The following is a 20,000-nucleotide window of genomic DNA, read 5'->3' on the forward strand; positions in this document are numbered from 1 at the left end:
GGTCATTTTTCCCAATTGGTGTCTTGTATTCAATTTACCCACAATTTCAGGTTCTGACATAAATAATAAATCTAATCTCGATGGTTCTTCATGATTTCTATATCTGATATTTGTTTACCCATTGTGTCATTGCATGTTTTATAGTCATGTCAAGTAATACATTTCCCCATATATTCTCTCCACCTTTCACTGTTATGTCTTCCCAACAAAGTACCACGTTACCTCCATCCTTCAGCGTTTCATTTAATGAAAGCCTTGTATCTTCTAACATTTTAGAATAATCTCCCTCTCTCCAAGACTCCGTTTTTGGGGGCACATAAATCATCACAAAAATTCTACTTTTCATGTCACTATCTTCAACTTTCATTTTGACCATTTCGACCCTGTTCTCTCCATTTGTAACTTTTGTCACATATAAGTGTTTCTTAGTCAAGAAAATGACTCCTCCACCCTGTTTCTCCTCTTTATTTCTAAGTCAGTAGTTATATAATCCATGTCCAACATTGTTTGGTAATAGTGGATCCCTTAATTTTGTCTCCACAATTCCCATTATGTCTGTTTTTTCTTCTGACAGGTAATCGCTTAGTTAGTTTAATCCTGAGATTAATCCGTCTATGTTAGTGTAAGCCACTTTTAATTTTTTGCTCTCTTCTTCTCGTTTTCTGTTCCTTTAGCTTCTTTTTTTTTTAATATACCATCTTCAGTCTCATATCTAACACTCCATTAGAACTTCGTTTTCTCGGTCTCCGTTCTTTTTTTCGTTTTTTTTTCCTTCTTAATGTCTTTTCTCTTTCTCTTTCTTCATCATTCAAGTCTCTTTTTATCCAAGTAAGTAAAAACTACTTTTAATGATCTTCGCAAGTTATAGGTTTCACCGACAATTTTGTTTATCTGTTTGTCAGGGGACATATCCTTTGTGATGATTACTACCAGGTCTTTTTCAGATCCCACTTTCTTTACTTCCTTTGCACCAATTTTATATTTTCCTGATATCCTTTTTTTTACTTTTCCAAATTCCATTATGTTACATTTCTGTTGAAGTCCACTTCCCACTTCTAACTCCATTCCCAAACCCTATTCAGATCTCTCTGCAGTAAGTCACAGTCCGTTTCAGTACTCACTTTCTTAACAGTATTAAAACGTGTGTGTGCGCGTGTGAGTGTATGCGTATATGCATGTATATGTATATATGTATATATATATATATATATACATATATATATATGTACATATATATATATATATATATATCTATATATATATATATGTATATATATATATGTGTGTGTGTGTATATATATATATATATATATATATATATATATATATATATATTATCCATACGTGTGTGTGTGTGTGTGTGTGTGTGTGTGTGTGTGTGTGTGTGTGTGTGTGTGTGTATGTGTGTGAGAGTGTGTATGTGTGCATTCACCTTGGTCTTTTTGGATTGCGTGTTGGACTCGTGATCGACAGCTATTTCCCTCCCGGAAGAGAGTTCAGAGCTCGTATGACCGATCTATGGGTAATGCTATGACCTTGCACGCACACACACACCCAACTCCCCGCCCACGAGAGTTGGAGTAACGACTCGAAGCGCAGCGATACTGAAATAATTTCAGCCCTGGGCAGGATTCGAACCAGGTACCGCCGTCACCCCCGTGATGACAGTCTGAGACTCTACCAACCGCACCACCGAGTCGTGTGTGTTTGTGTGTGTGTCTGTGTGTGTGTGTGTGTGTGTGTGTGTATTTGTATGTGTGTGCGTGTGTAGCGGCTTCCCACATGGTACAATACTGTTTCTAACACTATAACATCTCATATGTGTTATTCCAAATCAAGGCACTTCATAATGCCAAAGCATTTTCTTGTGCAGACGATCAAACATTCAGGTAATATGACATCCCTCACCAGGAACACGTAAATGTACCTAACAATTTGAAACAGTTGATTATTGAAAATAAAATGCCACATTGAGACTTCTCACCCCGGACTGCTATGAATCTTCAACACACACAATAATCGCCTACTACTGGACTAGATTTCCACTGTGCTGGTATTCACATACGCCACACATGAAAAAAGCGAGACCAAAAACATAATGTTCTCGGAACACAGACGTATGGTTTGAACAACACAAAAAGAAAATAACAATAATAAGAAATGTGATTTACAAACAGTTCCTGGGTACCTTATAAATTTGAACATTATGGTATGACTTTCTCACGATCAGGAACATCAACAAAGAAGAAATAAATATGATCCAAACTGATTGTCTGAAGAACTATGACAGGTTGGACATAAATTACACCTATCGGCTTCTTGCACGCAGGAACCAAAATATTACCTAGTACTGAACAGCACAAAAATCATAGGAATATAGTTTTACGCCAGAACTCTTAGGTTTTTGCACGACCACACCTCATGACAGTGGATTTTAATCTTTTTTCAGTCCATTCCTCCCTTCATGAATTCTAAACATTCGTGTGGCTTTCCTTAATTTTCCCCAAATCCCCCCCCCCCCCAAAAAAAAAAAAATGATAACAAATTGTTATTACAAAATTTACAACCATGATTATCTTGTATTTTTCTGCCAGGACAGAGTAATGGATTTTTTTTTTTTATTCAGAGCCCTCACATTATAAAGAAAAACATAACTTATACCGGCAGGTCATGACCCTCTAAATTTTCGTCACGGCTCCCATGGTGATCATGGCCCCCCAGACTGAGAACCACTGTACTTTGGAACGAAACACGAAATTCACTCCCAGTGACCAAAATCACAAACCTACAAGAGCATACACAAGCGTAGATCACGAATCAAACAGTACATAACAGACCAAACAATCTAAGACCACAACAGTACGTAGATCTAGAAGGAAAATCGTTATCAAGACATCCACAAATCATCTAGTCTATTACTAAAACAATATCGTTCTTGAACTGCCTCACATGCATGTGGTACAGAGCTTACCATCATTGCCAAATCAGGAACCCATAATAACAGATAAAGTACCGGTAATATGATATTTACGAGTGTTACCCAACATGACCACTTGCTCCTTTGGTCAGGAGGTCTGACTCTGTCGGTTGGAGTGAGCATGAAGTAGACGAAAGGGAAATGCGGCTGGATGGAGCGAACGAAGGCAGAACTCACAGGCGTGTTGAACATCGAAAGTGTACACGGGAGACAGAGTTGGAGGAGCCTTACAGGCAAGAAAATTAATGCTGACAGAAATACCCACTAACCCGAATGTGGTATTTTGCAATAGTCTACTGACAAACGACAGACAAATTCATTCACCCGAGGGCCATATTAGGAGCAAAATATAGTCTTCATCGATCTAGAGGTAGTCAGAACAAATCCTGTTGTGTATCATCAGCTATAAGTCATAGATAATAATCATATGAGTCCATCATAAGTAGGAGTATTTTGCAAAACTACCTCCACAAGAGAGAGAGAGAGAGAGAGAGAGAGAGAGAGAGAGAGAGAGAGAGAGAGAGAGAGAGAGAGAGAGAGAGAGAGAGAGAGAGAGAGAGAGAGAGAGAGAGAGAGAGAGAGAGAGAGAGAGGGAAAAGACAGAGTTAATATATATATATATATATATATATATATATATACATGCATATATATATATACATATATATATATATATATACATACACATATATTCATATATATATATATATATATATAAATATATACATATACATTCATATATATAATATATATATATATATATATATATATACAGTATATATATATATATATATATATACATATATATATATATATATATATATATATATATATATATATATGTACACACATGTACTTTTCATCTGTTTCTTCCTTTTCTTCCCTTCCATCTCGTTCATGGCTTTTCTCCCCCACATCCTAGTCATTATCCTCTCTCTCTCTCTCTCCTCGCTGTTCTCGTTTTTTTTATCTGTCAATTTTTCTTCTTCCTCGCAAGACTCTCTTTCCTCTTTACTATCCTTCTGTCTTTTTCTACTCTTATTTCACATCCTTCTCTCCCTCTGCTTCTTCTCACCCCCCTTCTCTCCCCAACCTCCCTCTCACGTTCTTTCTCACTCTCACCGCCTCCGTCTCCGAGCACTGCTTGGGGCGAAAGATGGAGTTCAAGGTCGAGGTGGCACGGAAAGATGATCATGCTCGCTTCCCATCACACTCAAAGCCACGTGATGTGTGCAGGACCTCGTGGGCAAGACACTGTCACGCAATATTCTACATCGAGCCATTGTCTTCGGGAATGTGGCAAATACCTATACTCAAGTCTCTGCTCTGCTCTTCGGTTCTGTGGAAAGTCAGTTCTTGGAGCTGAGGTTGTGGCCGGTTAGCAATAATTATGTAACTTTAGTTCAATGGAAAATAAAGTATATTATTCGGAGTTTTTTACTCCTTTTACACACTGGTAAGTGTAGATAAGGTGCAGTGAAGGCTTTCAGATATTCACTATACACTGAAATTCATCCTTACCAAAGTAACATGGCATATCTAACGTCGGAAGGTTAACAAGAAACCAAAAATAGTCGTGAACACAATGCGCTAAAGATTATCTCACGCTCAAAGAGGGTCTACAACCTGTCATCAACGATGTTTTCGTATTCACCGGCCACAGAATGACCTTGGGAGGAGGGGGATGGATATAATTGCTAAGGTGAGCGAGTACAAAGGTGTAAGAGTGGCTGATAAGGAATAAATGGGAGTAAATTTGTCATAGAGAGAAAAGGAGGGAGGACGAAGGTAGTAGCCAAATAAGTGTAAATAAGTTGGAACTAGCGTGGGTGTTATGAGGAAGGGCATCCAAACATACACACAGATGTATCCATTTGTCACAATGACACACAACAATGTTATATATTTTTATATGCGTAAAAGGAAATATATGAATACAGATGTACCTGCATACATACATACACCCACACAAACACCCACAATCACACACATATCCACGCTCACACACCCTGTGTGTGTGTGTGTGTGTGTGTGTGTGTGGTGAGAGAGAGAGAGAGAGAGAGAGAGAGAGAGAGAGAGAGAGAGAGAGAGAGAGTGTGTGTGTGTGTGTGTGTGTGTGTGTGTGTGTGTGTGTGTGTGTGTGTTTGTGTGTGTGTGTGTGTGTGTGTGTGTGTGTGTGTGTGTGTGTGTGTGTGTGTGTGTGTGTGTGTGTGTGTGTGTGTGTTTGTGTGTGTGTTTCTGTGTATGTGTGCATGTGTGTGTATGCGTGTGTATATGTGTGTGTATGCGTTTGTGTGTGTGTTACCGAGCTGGTGTTAATGTTGTGAAAACCAGCTCGGTAACAGTTGGTAATTTTATAAAAAGCCGAAATAAAAGTAGGGAAAATGTTCGTCAAACAGGTGTTTACTGTGTGTCATGTTCAGGTTGTAAAATGGTCTACATTGGTGAAAGTTTCCGTTGTGATGATAAAAGAATATCGGAACATAAATATGATATGAAAACTTCCAATATGAATATTGCCATTGTTAGACATGGATACGATACAGGCTACAATGCTGACTGTAATAATTCTAAGATTATTAAATATGAAAACCATACCATGAAACGTAGATATTTTGAATCTACTTTTACATCTCTCATTGATAATATAAATCAAAATAATGGATTTTTTACAATAAATAAACCTTTAGCAATTTCAATAACCAAGTAACAAGCAATTTACGCAAATTGCGTTTACACCAGTTTCATGTTCGTTTCTCCCTGCAAGCTCGGGTTATATAAGGAGTCACATGTTTGTCCACTAATTGGTTCGGCAACAACAACCACGTTACAACCCCTGAACATCATCCAAAATAAAGGACTACGACTTACACTTGGAGCATTACGCTGCACAAGAATCGAGAGGCTGGAAGTTGAAGCCAATGTTCCCCTCCTCCATTGCAGGCGCGAACTCCTTACATTCCGCTACGCCGCCAAAGTGCTTTGTATCCCACGACATCCCTGCAATCGGGCGGCGGCGCGGCGTCCCAATACGAGCATTTTACCAACTCTAGCCTTAATCCCTTTTCCATCAGGATTCGGTCCTTGTGCGAGCAGTATTCAGTGCCACTGTGGTCTATTGAAAAATTGAAGACGTTCCACATACCACCATGGGAAAAGATCACCCTGAACGTCAACATCAATGAAGACCTCCAGAAGAAATCGTGCTCGGTAGAAGAACTCCGACAGAAGACCCTACAAGTCATCAACGGGTGCACTAACCACAGGGCACTGTATACGGATGGTTCCAAGTGTGGCTGTAAGACAGGGACAGGGTTATATAGCTCCACAACCCGGATGATGTTCAGATTGCCGGACCATACGAACATTTATATTGCCGAACTCTTCGGAATATCCAAAGCGATAGAAAATGCTCAATCTGACACACATAGTAACTTTGTTATTTTCTCAGATTCTTTGAGTGCATTACAGTCAATTAAATCAGGTAACCAAATGAGGAATTCTCTCCTGTCAAAATCATTAGCGCACTCTCGACGACCAACAAGTCCATTACTATCTCTTGGGTTCCCAGCCACATTGGGATCTCCGGGAACGAGAAAGCGGACACGTTGGCCAAATCTGCGTTAGAAAAGGACTATATCACAGATATACCCATAGGCATATGCACCTTCAATTCTATCATAAGAAAACAATTACACGCCCACTGGCAACACCAGTGGGACAATCTCCACATCACACACAAACAAAAGGAGCACATAACAGACTGGTCAACATCATACAGAAGAAATAGACGGGAGGATATCGCCATGGCAAGGCTGAGGATGAATTCCACCTACATCACCCACCTAGATCCTTACATCACTGGCGTATTTCCTCCCCAGTGCAACACCTGTAACACTACACTATCTGCAAGACACATACTCATACACTGCAAGAAATCTAACACACAGCGCCAGGCGCTTATACATCACTGTAAACTCAAGAACATTCAGTTAAACATGACAAATCTTTTGGCCAATGACTGTATCCTTATTGACAAAGTAGTGTTGTATTTGCGCACAACAGGACTGTTGTGGAAATTGTAATGGTAAATTAAACAGGATCGCAGGTTCATACCAGGCTTAATGACACCCTTATGGGTCGATAGCCTTAAGATAAAAAGAAAAGAAAAGAAAAAAGTCCACTATGTTATTTCTGAAGAAGCCCTGCTGGGCGAAACGTTAAATACATTGGATCCCATACTCCGCGTTTGGCTTCTCTCCTACAGTGCTGTTGCCGTCATGGCTGCTTTACTCAATGCTGTATACAAAAATAAATGTACTGTACCAATATCTCCAACTTAAAATGGATTAAAATGGATGAGAAAGATAGATCGTAAAATACACATATATTTAAAATGCACATAACAATTGAAGAGTTAGGAAAAGATATCAAAAGGAAACTACAATTTAAAAACTTTAAAAATGAAAATCAAGGTTATATCTAATACGCGCGTGTGTGTGTATACAGGTATAGTATATACATACAGTACCTGTATGCGTATATACACTGAAATACAGTACAGTATTAAAACATTAAAAGACAAAGAAAAAACTATAAAAATGAAAATAGAAAGCATAAAATTGATAAACAGTAAACAGCTTGTATATAATAGTATTCAATAGAAAAAGTTACTTAATAACCCAACAGATTGATATCATATATCCTAGAGTCGGCCATCTTGAATGGGATCCGACTTACGACTAGTTGGTCGGAACCGATCTACGTCGTAACTCGGATAGTGACTATATATATATATATATATATACATATATATATATATATATATATATATATATATATATATATATATATACATACATACTAATAAAGGAACTCCTTGTGATATCGATCTAAATCGGACCGGAAACCGGAAATTCCTCAATGAGACACGTCCTTTCCGGCCTCTGATTGGCTGAGAGAGTGCTGATATCACGGCAACGGAGACGACTGATACGTATATGTATATATATATATATATATATATATATATATATATATATATATATATATATATATATATATATGTATATATATGTATATATATATGTGTATATATATGTATATATATATGCATATGTATATATATGTATATATGTATATATATATGTATATATGTATATATATATGTGTATATACTGTATATATATATATATGTGTGTGTGTGTGTGTTTGTGTGTGTGAGTATGTGTATACATATATATATATATATATGTATATATACATATATATGTATATATATATACATATATATGTATATATACTGTATGTATATATATATATATATATATATATATATATATACTGTATGTATATATATATATGTATATATATATAAATATGTCTATATATGTATATATATGCAAATAAATCACTTGAACACGTGATCAGAATTATGCTGGTAACCACTTAAGAAAAAGAAACACAGAAATCCCAAGCGCTTTCGTGTAATTCACATCCTCAGGAGAGAATACAGACAAAAGTACAATACAAAGATAATATAAACGGAAAAGTGTAAACCTAGGAGAGGTGACAAGGCGTCATACGAAAAAATATAGGAGAGGTCACAAGGCACCACACGGAAAAATTAGGAGAGGTCACAAGGTCCCACACGGAACCATGCCATTTGTCCACTCTTGGGGTTAACCAAAATCTCCTATACCGAATTGTTTACAAATGTTCTTAATTATGTAATTATCTAATTTATACAAACCATTACTTATGTTCAAATTGACTGACTACTACTCTGGTCACCACAACAAAGTCAAATATTCAGTGTTCTCCTCAATGTTTTTACGTGCTCTACGCATATGCAGCCCGGAATTTATTGATGAGGAATTTGAAAATATTTTCAACATTGGTTTAAGCTTAAAGTACCCTAAGACTTTTATAAATAACGCTCTCAAAAAAGCCAAGAAAACTTTTTATAGAAATCAACCTACACCTCCCTTTGAAACCAAGAATCTTTTAGTCATGCCATTTAGTGAAAGTCTTTCTCAGATTCCTCATTTACTCAAAACATGGAATGTTAATGTAGTCTTCAACAATTCATGCACATTCAAGAAATTGATTATTAAGAATTCTCCAAAAAATTCATGTGGCTGCATATACAAGGTTCCTTGTAGAGATTGTGGGAATTTTTATGTAGGGCAAACAGGTAAAGATCTCTCAACTAGAATAAAGCAGCATAAATATAGTGTCAGAACAGGACAAGACTCTAATGCTTTATTTGTGCACATGAGGGATCATAATCATTGTATAGACTGGACTAAGGCATCGTCAATTTTATCATGTAATCCTGTTGTTAACAGGAACATCATTGAAAGTAGCCTTATCAAACAAACTGAGTCAGTCAATTTGAACATAAGTAATGGTTTGTATATATTAGATAATTACATAATTAAGAACATTTGTAAACAATTCGGTATAGGAGATTTTGGTTAACCCCAAGAGTGGACAAATGGCATGGTTCCGTGTGGAACCTTGTGACCTCTACTAATTTTTCCGTGTGGTGCCTTGTGACCTCTCCTATATTTTTTCGTATGACACCTTGTCACCTCTCCTAGGTTTACACTTTTCCGTTTATAATATCTTTGTATTGTACTTTTGTCTGTATTCTCCCCTGAGGATGTGAATTACACGAAAGCGCTTGGGATTTCTGTGTTTCTTTTTCTTAAGTGGTTACCAGCATAATATATGTATATATATATATATATATATATATATATATATATATATATGTATATATATATATATATACATATACACACGAGTGTATATACACAAAAAGAACTGTATACAAGTACAAGAAATACACAAAAGAACTGGCGCCAGTTAACATGAGACAAAAAGACGTCATGTCCCGGACATCCGGGACACTTAGAAACTAAACAAAAGTTGCACATAATGCAAATCAATACATTCAGTAGATAAACAAGATATACACATTATACAAACAATACACTTAATAGAGAAACAAGATACAAAATACAAGCAAGATAAGCATGAATAATAACACAAGCAATGCACACATATACAATTATGAAGACATAGGACCCCTTGAACGGAGATTATAATTGTAAGGGGTAAATACAGAAGACATATTTTGTACAGGGAGCCTTGGTGGAGGTTGAGTAAAGGCAGTGATAGGCACTCTTGTAACCTTAAGTCTATCAACATGCACCACTTCGCTCAGTCCCTGGTAAGGATAAAGACCCTGAATTTATTGGGATGCAAGTTCCCAGTAACTAAAACGGGACCTGTAAATTTACAATTAAGTTTAGATTGGCGGTCTGGCATGCTTTTATAAACATGATCACCAATGCCCATGTTAACAGGCTTAGCCCGGATATGCTGGTGTTTTAACGATGGCTTGGAGACATCAAGTTGACGTCTTACAGAACTATAAATATTATGCAATGTATGATATTGGAGTTGACTATAGTCCTCAATATTGTAGAGGGGACGAGCAGGACTATCAAGCATATCATAAGGGAGTCGTTTTTCCACTCCATAGATAACATAATGAGGCGTCTTGCCCGTAGAGACATTAATGGTGCTGTTAATACAAGCACTGACATGTGGAAGCCAATCCTCCCAAGATTCATGAAGGCTACTAGCAACGTGCCTGAGTATATAAAAAATTTCCTATTCGTCATCTCTACAAGATCATTGGACGCAAGGTGGTAAGCAGTCACGAATGTTTACGTGATGCCGTAACGCTCACAAATACTCGCTAAAACCTCATTCCTAAATTCCGACCCATTGTCACTAAGGAGCCCCGAAGGAGCATTGAATGGACAAAAAAACATGAGAAACTAAAGCATGGGCTACTACTAGAGCAGATTTGCTATGTAAGGGAGCCAATATTACAAAACGTCTTAAGTGGTCCACATACACATGGACATAGAACCTTGAGTACTACGAGGCAGTTGTAAAAGGTCTAGAAAGGGTAGGGTACTCTAAGATGGGAGCAGTGTGCATAGAACCTTTGCTCTGGGCACAAGAGCTACACTGGGCTACATGAGAGGTAATATCCAGTTGCATTTTTGGCCAATAATACTACTTACGTGCCATAGTCAGATTTTTGTCACGACCTAGGTGATCAGCCTGAGGGGCATCATGAGCAAGGGGCAAAACAACAGGAACTAGGGACTCAGGGATCACTAGCTGTGCCACATCCTGCTCAAACACTTCCACATTACGAATCAGAACCAGGTCCTGCAAGGAAAATTGGGACAGGGGAACAGGTAAATCTGGTAAGGTGGTATCATTACCAGACTCCAAAGCATAAATGACAGCAGACTAAACAGGGTCCTCACATTGAGCTTTGGCCAGATCGTTCAGAGAGAAGTTGTCAATTACTGTAACAGCAGCAACAGGGATATCACGTGAAAGTGCATAAGCAACACTGTTTGCACGCCCTGTAATATGCTTAAGGGTTGGGTTAAATTCCTCAATCGTGAGAAACCATCTGGCTAGGAGGCCTGAAAAATTTTTGCCCTTGAAAAACTGACAGCAGTGTGGTCCGTGTAGACTGCAACAGGATATAAAAAACTATATCATGAAAATGCTTCAAGGAAGCGTCGCCAGCAATATTTCGAAAAATTCTGGTACATGAGCGAATTTTAGATAAACATTCCAAAAGAATTTCTATAATGGTGTCAACACTCATGCAAAGTTATACAGCTGTATTTCGTTTCTATTTTTATACAGAATAAAATAGATAAAATATTGGCAACCTCTGGCAACCCCATTGCATAAAAAAGCATTTTGTATATTGAAAAAGCGTCAATATATCTATAGCTATTTCGTTTTTTGCTACAGAATTGTGTTTAGGGAGATATTTGGCAACTCCTCTCACCAACATACCACACAAAGACAGTGGACAGGGCACCAGTACTATTGAAAAGGTCAAAGGAAGGGGGCGTCGCTCCTGGCACTCTCACCGTACGCAACATTTTTTTTCCTCGCCCTGTAATGTTGCTGTGATCATGGGAAAATTAAGAAGAAACAAGAGAGTGAAGCGGCAGAATATAGAGAGGGCCCGTAAGTGCCTGGAATAGAAACAAGAAGAAGGAAAATGAAAGAAAGAGGAGAAACAGCAAAGCTGCCAGGGCCTCCAAAGGAGTAACAGAGTAATGAGACTCAGGCTTGTTAAGAATGCGACTAGCATATGCAAGAACATGGGGTCTACATCCGTCTACTTGCTGCATAAGTACAGTTCCAATACCTGTACCAGAAGCATCTGTACAAATAGTAAAGGGAAAGCTATAGTCCGGGAATGCCAACACAGGCGCTTCAGTAAGTGCAAGCTTCAAGGAATCAAAACTTTCCTGATGAACATCACGCCACTGGAAGGAAGTGTCCTTCTTGAGGAGACGTGTTAGAGGGGAAGCAAAATTCCTAATAAATGCACGATAGTACCCTGCCAGCCTAAGGAAGGAAAGTACATGCTCAACTGACTTAGGTGTTGGGTAGTCCCTAAATGCCTTGATTTTATCGTCAGTAGTGTGAATACCATGTTTGTCTACAACATGACCTAGGAATTGGATGCTAGACTTAAGAAAAGAACACTTGGGCAAATTGAATTTCAATCCAGGATCAGCAAACCGTTGCAAGACCATGGACAACTTAGTGAAGTGGCTCTCCACATCCTTGGAAACTAAGATTGAATCATCCAGCCAACCAAAAAATTCGTTGCCTACTAGACCATAAAAAATGGAGTTAAGCGCTGGCAAGTCAAGGGAGCAACGAAGTAATTCAAAATGTCCACTGGGAGTTGAGAAGGCCGTGACCTTACGAGACTTCTCCTCCAGGGGTATCTGCTAAAAACTCGCCTTCAAGTCTAAGGTGGTGAACACCGTATTACCAATGCCAATGGACTGGAGAAGTTCACTTAGTACAGGCAAAGGGTAATGGTCTGGAATGTGACCTCGTTAACTCGCCTATAATCAATATCAAGACGAAAACATCCATCATTCTTAGGCACCAGAAGGAGTGACGAGTTTCACTCCGAGTGAGACTCTAATACAACGCCTTCACGCAACATGCCGTCAACCAAGGGCTGTGCTATAAGCCGACGAAAGTGAGGGAACGTAAACGGGGCGAGCACCTGACTGAAGATCAATTCTGTGAGCCACACGATCTGTAACTCCTAACGGATCACCAGGCTAAGCCAAAGCCTGACGGTTGGTCATTAACAGTTTAATGAGACAAGGCGTCTCATTAGGAAAATCAATATCGCCAATAAATGCTGCAAATTTGGAGGCCAAGTGAGCCGTGTCACTTGCTTATGGAGACTGTAGCACAGAAGCTGCAATGATAGGAGACCAATCCTGGAAAGCAGCAACGTCAGCTACTTCAAAAGAAGCTAAGTGACTGCCAGAAAAGAGAGTGATAGGAGCACCCGTGACATTGGTTACCACAGCTGTGGTAACATGATCCTCATAAATAGTGGAGATAGTCCCTTCCAAAGCAAGGCGACGAACACGAACAGAGTCAGGCTGAGATAAAACGTCAGACCTAATTGGAGCACCTGAAATACGCATCGGAACTCGAACTGTACTTGAAGGTTCAATACGATGCTCTACTACAACAGCATCAGGATAAGAGAGAATAGGAGAGTTCAAGTGAGGAGGTCCTTTCGAAGACAACTGTACGACTTGATCAAGCATAGAAGGGGAGACACAAATGAAAACTGGCCTATCTATTGCAGGAATAACAAAATTACAGGAAGTCAGTACACGGCGACCAGGAGATATATCAATGTGCTGTAAGAGCATCAATGCCCAAGAGGCAACTACACATAAGAGCAATACCTGATACAACAACAAAAGTGACATGGAAAACTGTAGCATGTGAGGAAAACCTTAAGGGAATGCAAACAGACCCAAGAATAGGCAAGGGAGAACCTTGTACAGAACGCAAACTATTATAAAAAAGAGATAAAGGGAGATTGTACACATCCCGGAGAGCATAATAAGCTTTTCTAGTTATGAGACTACATACTGCACCAGTATCTACAGTGACTAAAATAGGTGTATTCTTTGTAAGAAATTGGAAGGTGAGTAATTGAGAAGACTCAGCAGCCACCAAGGGGATGATCTGGGAACGATCTGGTCAAACCTTTGGGTTATGACACGAGCGCAGGTGAAAATGGGACGGGAATTGTCTAGGCTGATGAGAAGTCTCAGCTCTAAGTTTCAAAACCTTGAAACACTGATCAGTCGCTGAAGACTGAGGGGTTGGAGGAGGAGAACTAGGAACATTGGCATGTTGCTGAGTATTGCTAATACACAAGGAACCAGAAGGCACTTCCCTAATTTTATATTTTGTTGCGAAAGATAGTAGGGTCTCATCTGTTTTATAGCTGAAAGAAGATGCAACTCTCTTTTGAAAAGGCACCAAAAAGAGGATGTAGAACAGAAATTAAAAAATAAGGCGGAACCTATCTAAAATGATAGTTCCATGATCAACCCACTCCGAATGGAAGAGAGAATCGAGGGCTTCAACGACAATTTTGCTTGCCTGGGCATGAGCATGCCCATAGTCAAGAGTGCCCAATTTGGATGTAAGAACATCAGCCATCTTAAAACATCATTAAAAGGAATTGTCTACAGGGGTGTTAAAAGAGAGAGAGAGAGGAAATTAGACCGAAAGAGTTCATAACTGTAATTCAAAGACTTGGAATCGAGACATGAAGCAGATAACATTTTAGAAGCCAATGGATTAGGCACAAGCTGTGACCTCACGAGAGAAAATTTCTCAGATCCCGTTGAAACAATAGCATTTACAATAAAATCCTCGCACTAGTAAATAAAATCACTAGCTTTATTTTGGAGATCATCACCAGAAAATTTAAGAACAGAAGGATCCTGTTGTAATAATATGAAAGTATGATCCATTGTGGCAGATGGATCTGGGGAATGAAAGAAAAAACGGTACCTTCTGTTTAGACATATTAAAAGAGGGATGAAATAACAACAGCCCACTTCGTAGTAATATCAAAGTCAAAACAAAGAAAATACATGCAGTTAATAATGGTGATCGCAATGAATACACTCCTTGAATCAAATGAATGACCTGAAAGATCGTAAACAATAATATTCTCTCTGATATACAAAGTAAGAGCGTTATTAATGCAAACTATTCACAGATAAGGCACGTAATTACAATTCTCTATGAATCACAATAGATGGTTTGTAGATGGTCAGACACCAAAATACCTGATGCATGATATAATGCGCGTCAACTCTATGCACTCCCACAACATTCGAACCAGTGACTTTGTTGTATTACCTCAGTTTAGGTCTGTGTAAAAGTTCCTTCAAGTTTACAGCTTCACGTGTATGGAACAAACGGCAGGGATGTTTCAATACAAACCATACAAAATCATATGGCATTCAAAGTATCTTGTAGGAATTTTATTTTGGATGCCTATTTGTCTAGAATTAGTAGCAATTGTATCTATACTTAGTATCGCTGTTTCAGTAAACTGTGTTGTCATTAAATTTAGTCCTTCCTATGCCAAATTACTTCATGCAGTACAATTATTTAAAACTTAAAGCATTTTTGTATGTGTGTCTTGTATCCAAAGGGACTTTTATAGAAATAAGCCCTATATTAGGCTTTTTTTAGTTATCCCTAGTTTATCAAGATATTTTCACATGTGACTCATTCTTTTTCTATACATTTGTTAAGTATTTTTTACATTTGTGGCGTAAAATGTGCTGATTTGCTTGTAAAGTGATTGTATACTGAAAAATAAATAAAATGAAAACCTATAAAGTCTTATTTGAACATACTAGAATTTAAATTAGTTCGAAGGAAACTACTGAAATTACGAAATACAATTACACAAAATTTATTTCCCACGAACATTTCTTTATTTCAGAGTATTTCTATCAAAATATGCATTGTTATATTGAAGGTTTAGTCTCTAATCAACGTTAAGATCTAAGATTTTTCTAAAGATAGAAACTGGGCTTTGTTTAATTATATATATATCGTCTGTATATAGAGTGAAAAGGGCAGGAATGTAGGAAAATGCAGATGAAGGAAATATTTAAGGTATGGTAATTACGGTTTAACAATTACATGGGAAAGTCTGAGAACTTACTTGGTAGGGTTCTCAAACTTTGTAGGTTTGAATTAAGTAGTTCTTGAAGGCTTCTGAAACTGAAGACGTAAGGTCCCTTGCCTTGCAGGTTTTTAAAAGAGATCTGTCTGGAACCAGAGCTCTGGGTAATCTGACTTCTGACCCGACGATAGTGGGCCGTATTCGGCGGGACTCTTACGTGTTCGAAAAAAGCTCGAAGCCACGGGTTAACATTCACTTTAAGTAATTTCTCAAAGTTTCCCGATTTATCAAACCAAAATTATTTCATAGATTTAACAAATAAAAGGGAGGGGAGTTTAATGGTTCGAAGTTTCAGGGTAGGCTCCTGAATCGAAAGAAAATAACACCTCGAGGGAAAGTTTCCCGAACAGAGGTAAGCACTAATATTCCCAATAATAATTACCACAAAGGAAATTATATTTGGTTCTGAGCCCATGCTCAGGAAATCTAAATGTCGGAGGTAACCTGATAATTATGGGGGATTTTAACTGCAAAGAAATTCGTTGGGAGGAAATGACAGTGAAGGGTGGAGAGGACCTGTAGGGTAATGTATTACTAGACATGACCATGGAATATACAATAACACAATGGGCCAATGAAAACACCAGATACAGAAGTAATGAACAACCGTCGAAACTGGATTTAATATTTACAACAGAACCTGAAATTGTGGATAAAATTGAATACAAAACACCATTTGGGAAGAGTGATCATATTCTTATAGAGACTGAACTATAAGAGGAAATCTATATGGAGAGAAATGAAAAGTACAGAAAAGGAAGATTGATGTACAACAAAACGGACTTTGGAAATTTAAAGAAATTCTTTCAAAATGAAAATTGGGAAATAATTTACATGGAAGAGGCAAAAGTGGAAGAGAAATGAAATATCTTGACGAATATCTATAACGAAGGAGTGAATAGGCACGTACCAAGACAGAAACAAGAGAGGGTGTACATTAAATGCTGGTTCAATAAAAGATGCAGTGAGGCAAAGGATAGAAGAGACAAAGCTTGGAAAAGATGGAGAAAAGATAAAAAAAGAAAACTGGAAAATGGCAAATATAAATAAACTATAGAAATGAGTATGTAAAAGTACGAAGAGAGAAAAAGGCACTATGAAAAAGACATTATAGAAAAATGCAAAGAGCAACCCAAACTATTCTATAGATATGTAAATGATATACTTAGAAATAACCAGGAAATGGTGAAACTACACCAAGAAAATACAGAATACACAGAAGATTTAGAAATGGCCGAGGTCATGAATAATCACTTCAAGTTGGTTTTCACCAGAGAGAAGGTACAGTATTGAGACGAAGAAAGCGAAGTGCGATCTCCCCCCATGAGCGAAATAATAATAACACAAAAAGAAATAATGGAGCAATTAACAAACCTTGATGTTAGAAAATCGCACGGCCCGGACGGAATTGCAAACTGGATACTAAAATAATGCAAAGAAGAACTAATGGACAAAATATATAACATAATAAGATGCTCACTTGAAGAAGGAAAAATACCAAAACCCTGGAAAAATGCTAACATTGTACTAATATATAAAGGAGGAAACAAAGAGGAACCAACTTATTACAGGTTGGTCTCACTAACAAGTACTGTAGCCAAAATTTGTGAGAAAATGATAAAAAATAGATGGGTTAAACATCTGGAAGAAAATAATATAATAAACCCAAGACAATTTGGGTTCAGATAGGGAAGATCATGTACCAAAAATCTAATCTGTTTCTACTCAAGACTAATAGATATAATAAAAAAAGGATGGATGGGCTGATTGTGCTTTCTTGGACTTACAAAATGCCTACGACGAGGTAACACACTAGAAATTATTTTAAAAATATTGGAAAACATAGGAGGGATACAAGACAACCTACTAAAATGGATGGAGGACTTCCTAAATGGTAGAAGGATGAGAGTAGTACTCAGAGAAAAATATTCAGGTTGGAAGGAGGTGATTAGTGGAGTTCCACAAGGATCAGTATTGGCTCCAATAATGTTCGCTATTTATATGAATGTCATGGATGATTATGTGGAATGTTACATGAGTTTCTTTGCAGACGATGCCAAATTGTTGAGGAAAGTACAGGGTGGGGCAGAGCAACTTGCTTATTTGAATATGGCACCCTGAAGCGATGGTTGCTTCGAGGAGGGTGGGGTTAGGCACATTCGAAAGGGGGGGAGTAAAGTTGTACTGGGCAGCTTTTTTTAGTTAGCATCATGGAGTGGACGAAGCTGGGGCGCGTTTTCTGTTGAGGCATACTTTTTCAGCGGTCGCTCAATCATAGCCACGCAACTTGCATTCCGTACACATTTCAATATTGCGCCCCATGGTCGTGTTCCTGGCCGGCAGTCGATTGTTTCATATGTAAACAACTTAAGGGAAAATGGTGATGTGAAAAAAAAATCTGGCATTACACCAACAGCAAGGTCACCCCAAAACCTTGACGCGATAAGGCTTTCTGTTTTGCGATCCCCTCAACGCTCTGCCCGCAAACATGCAGCTGCTGTTGGGTTGTCTACCCGTTCTGTGAAGCGAATCCTTCATGAAGAACTAAAATTTCATCCCTACAAATTGGCTGTGGTGCAGGAACTTAATCCACGCGATTTTGTTGCTTGAGAAATTGCATGTGAGGTGCAGAACATGCGCTATTGAAGCCCTAATAACCCCAGACAACTTCTTCAGTATCCTCTACATTCACAACTGGTGTGCATTATTGCGAGTTGGGATAATTAAGAACATAACATAAGAATAAAGGAGACTGCAAGAGACCACAAGGCCTACACTAGGCAGCTCCGTATCCATTACCACCTGTCGTCCCCATCCATAAAGTTGTCTAATCGTTTTTTAAAACAACTGATAGTTTCAGCGCTTACTACATGGTTACTAAGTTTATTCCATTCATCGACCACCCTATTAGTAAACCAATTCTTGCCTATTTCCTTCTTAAATCTAAATTTGTCCAGTTTATACCCACTACTGCGAGTCCTGCCCTGTTGTTTTATTATAATGACCTTGTTTGCTTCACCCTTGTTATAGCCTTTGATCCACTTGAACACTTCTATTAGAACACCCCGCACTCTGCGTCTTTCCAGAGAGTGTAAGTTTAGGTGCCTAAGCCTCTCTTCGTAAGGCATATTTCTGAGTCCATGTATCATTTTGGTCATTCTTCTCTGTACTGATTCTAGTGAATTTATGTCCATTCTGTAGAACGGAGACCAAAACTGTACCGCATAGTGAAGGATGGGTGTAACTATCGCTAGATAGAGTTTAATAATTACCTCTGCACTTCTATTCGTTACCGTCCTAGCAATGAAGCCTAATGTTCTGTTAGCTTTATTTCTGGCGCTAATGCACTGCTTCCTGGTTTTAAGGTTCGGACTCACCAGAACTCCCAAGTCCCTCTCGCACTCAGATTTGTCTAAAAACGTGTTATCTAAGATGTATCTATTTTTGGGGTTGTGTAGCCCTACGTTTAACAAGCTACACTTAGATATATTGAAGTTTATTTGCCATTTCTCCGCCCATGTTAGAAATTTATTAAGATCATCCTGCAGAATCTCTGCGTCGTCTCCTGACCCAATTAGGCGTCCTATTTTAGTGTCGTCCGCAAACTTACTAACATCACTATTTATCCCATCGTCTAAGTCATTTATGTACATAATGAACAACAAAGGACCCAAAACCGAGCCCTGGGGGACCCCGCTAGTAACATTGCCCCACCTAGATTGGTCCATGGTTTTTTGAAAAAAAAAACAAAAAAACAAAAACAAAAAAAAAACAGGCAGTTTCGGTGATTTCTGACTGTTATGTCCACATGATTCAGGAGTTTTTCCTGCCAACACTCAACCA

The sequence above is a fragment of the Oratosquilla oratoria genome, chromosome 15, assembly GCF_046742065.1.
Source record: "Oratosquilla oratoria isolate Oo_2021 chromosome 15, ASM4674206v1, whole genome shotgun sequence".
Lineage (NCBI taxonomy): Eukaryota > Metazoa > Arthropoda > Malacostraca > Stomatopoda > Squillidae > Oratosquilla > Oratosquilla oratoria.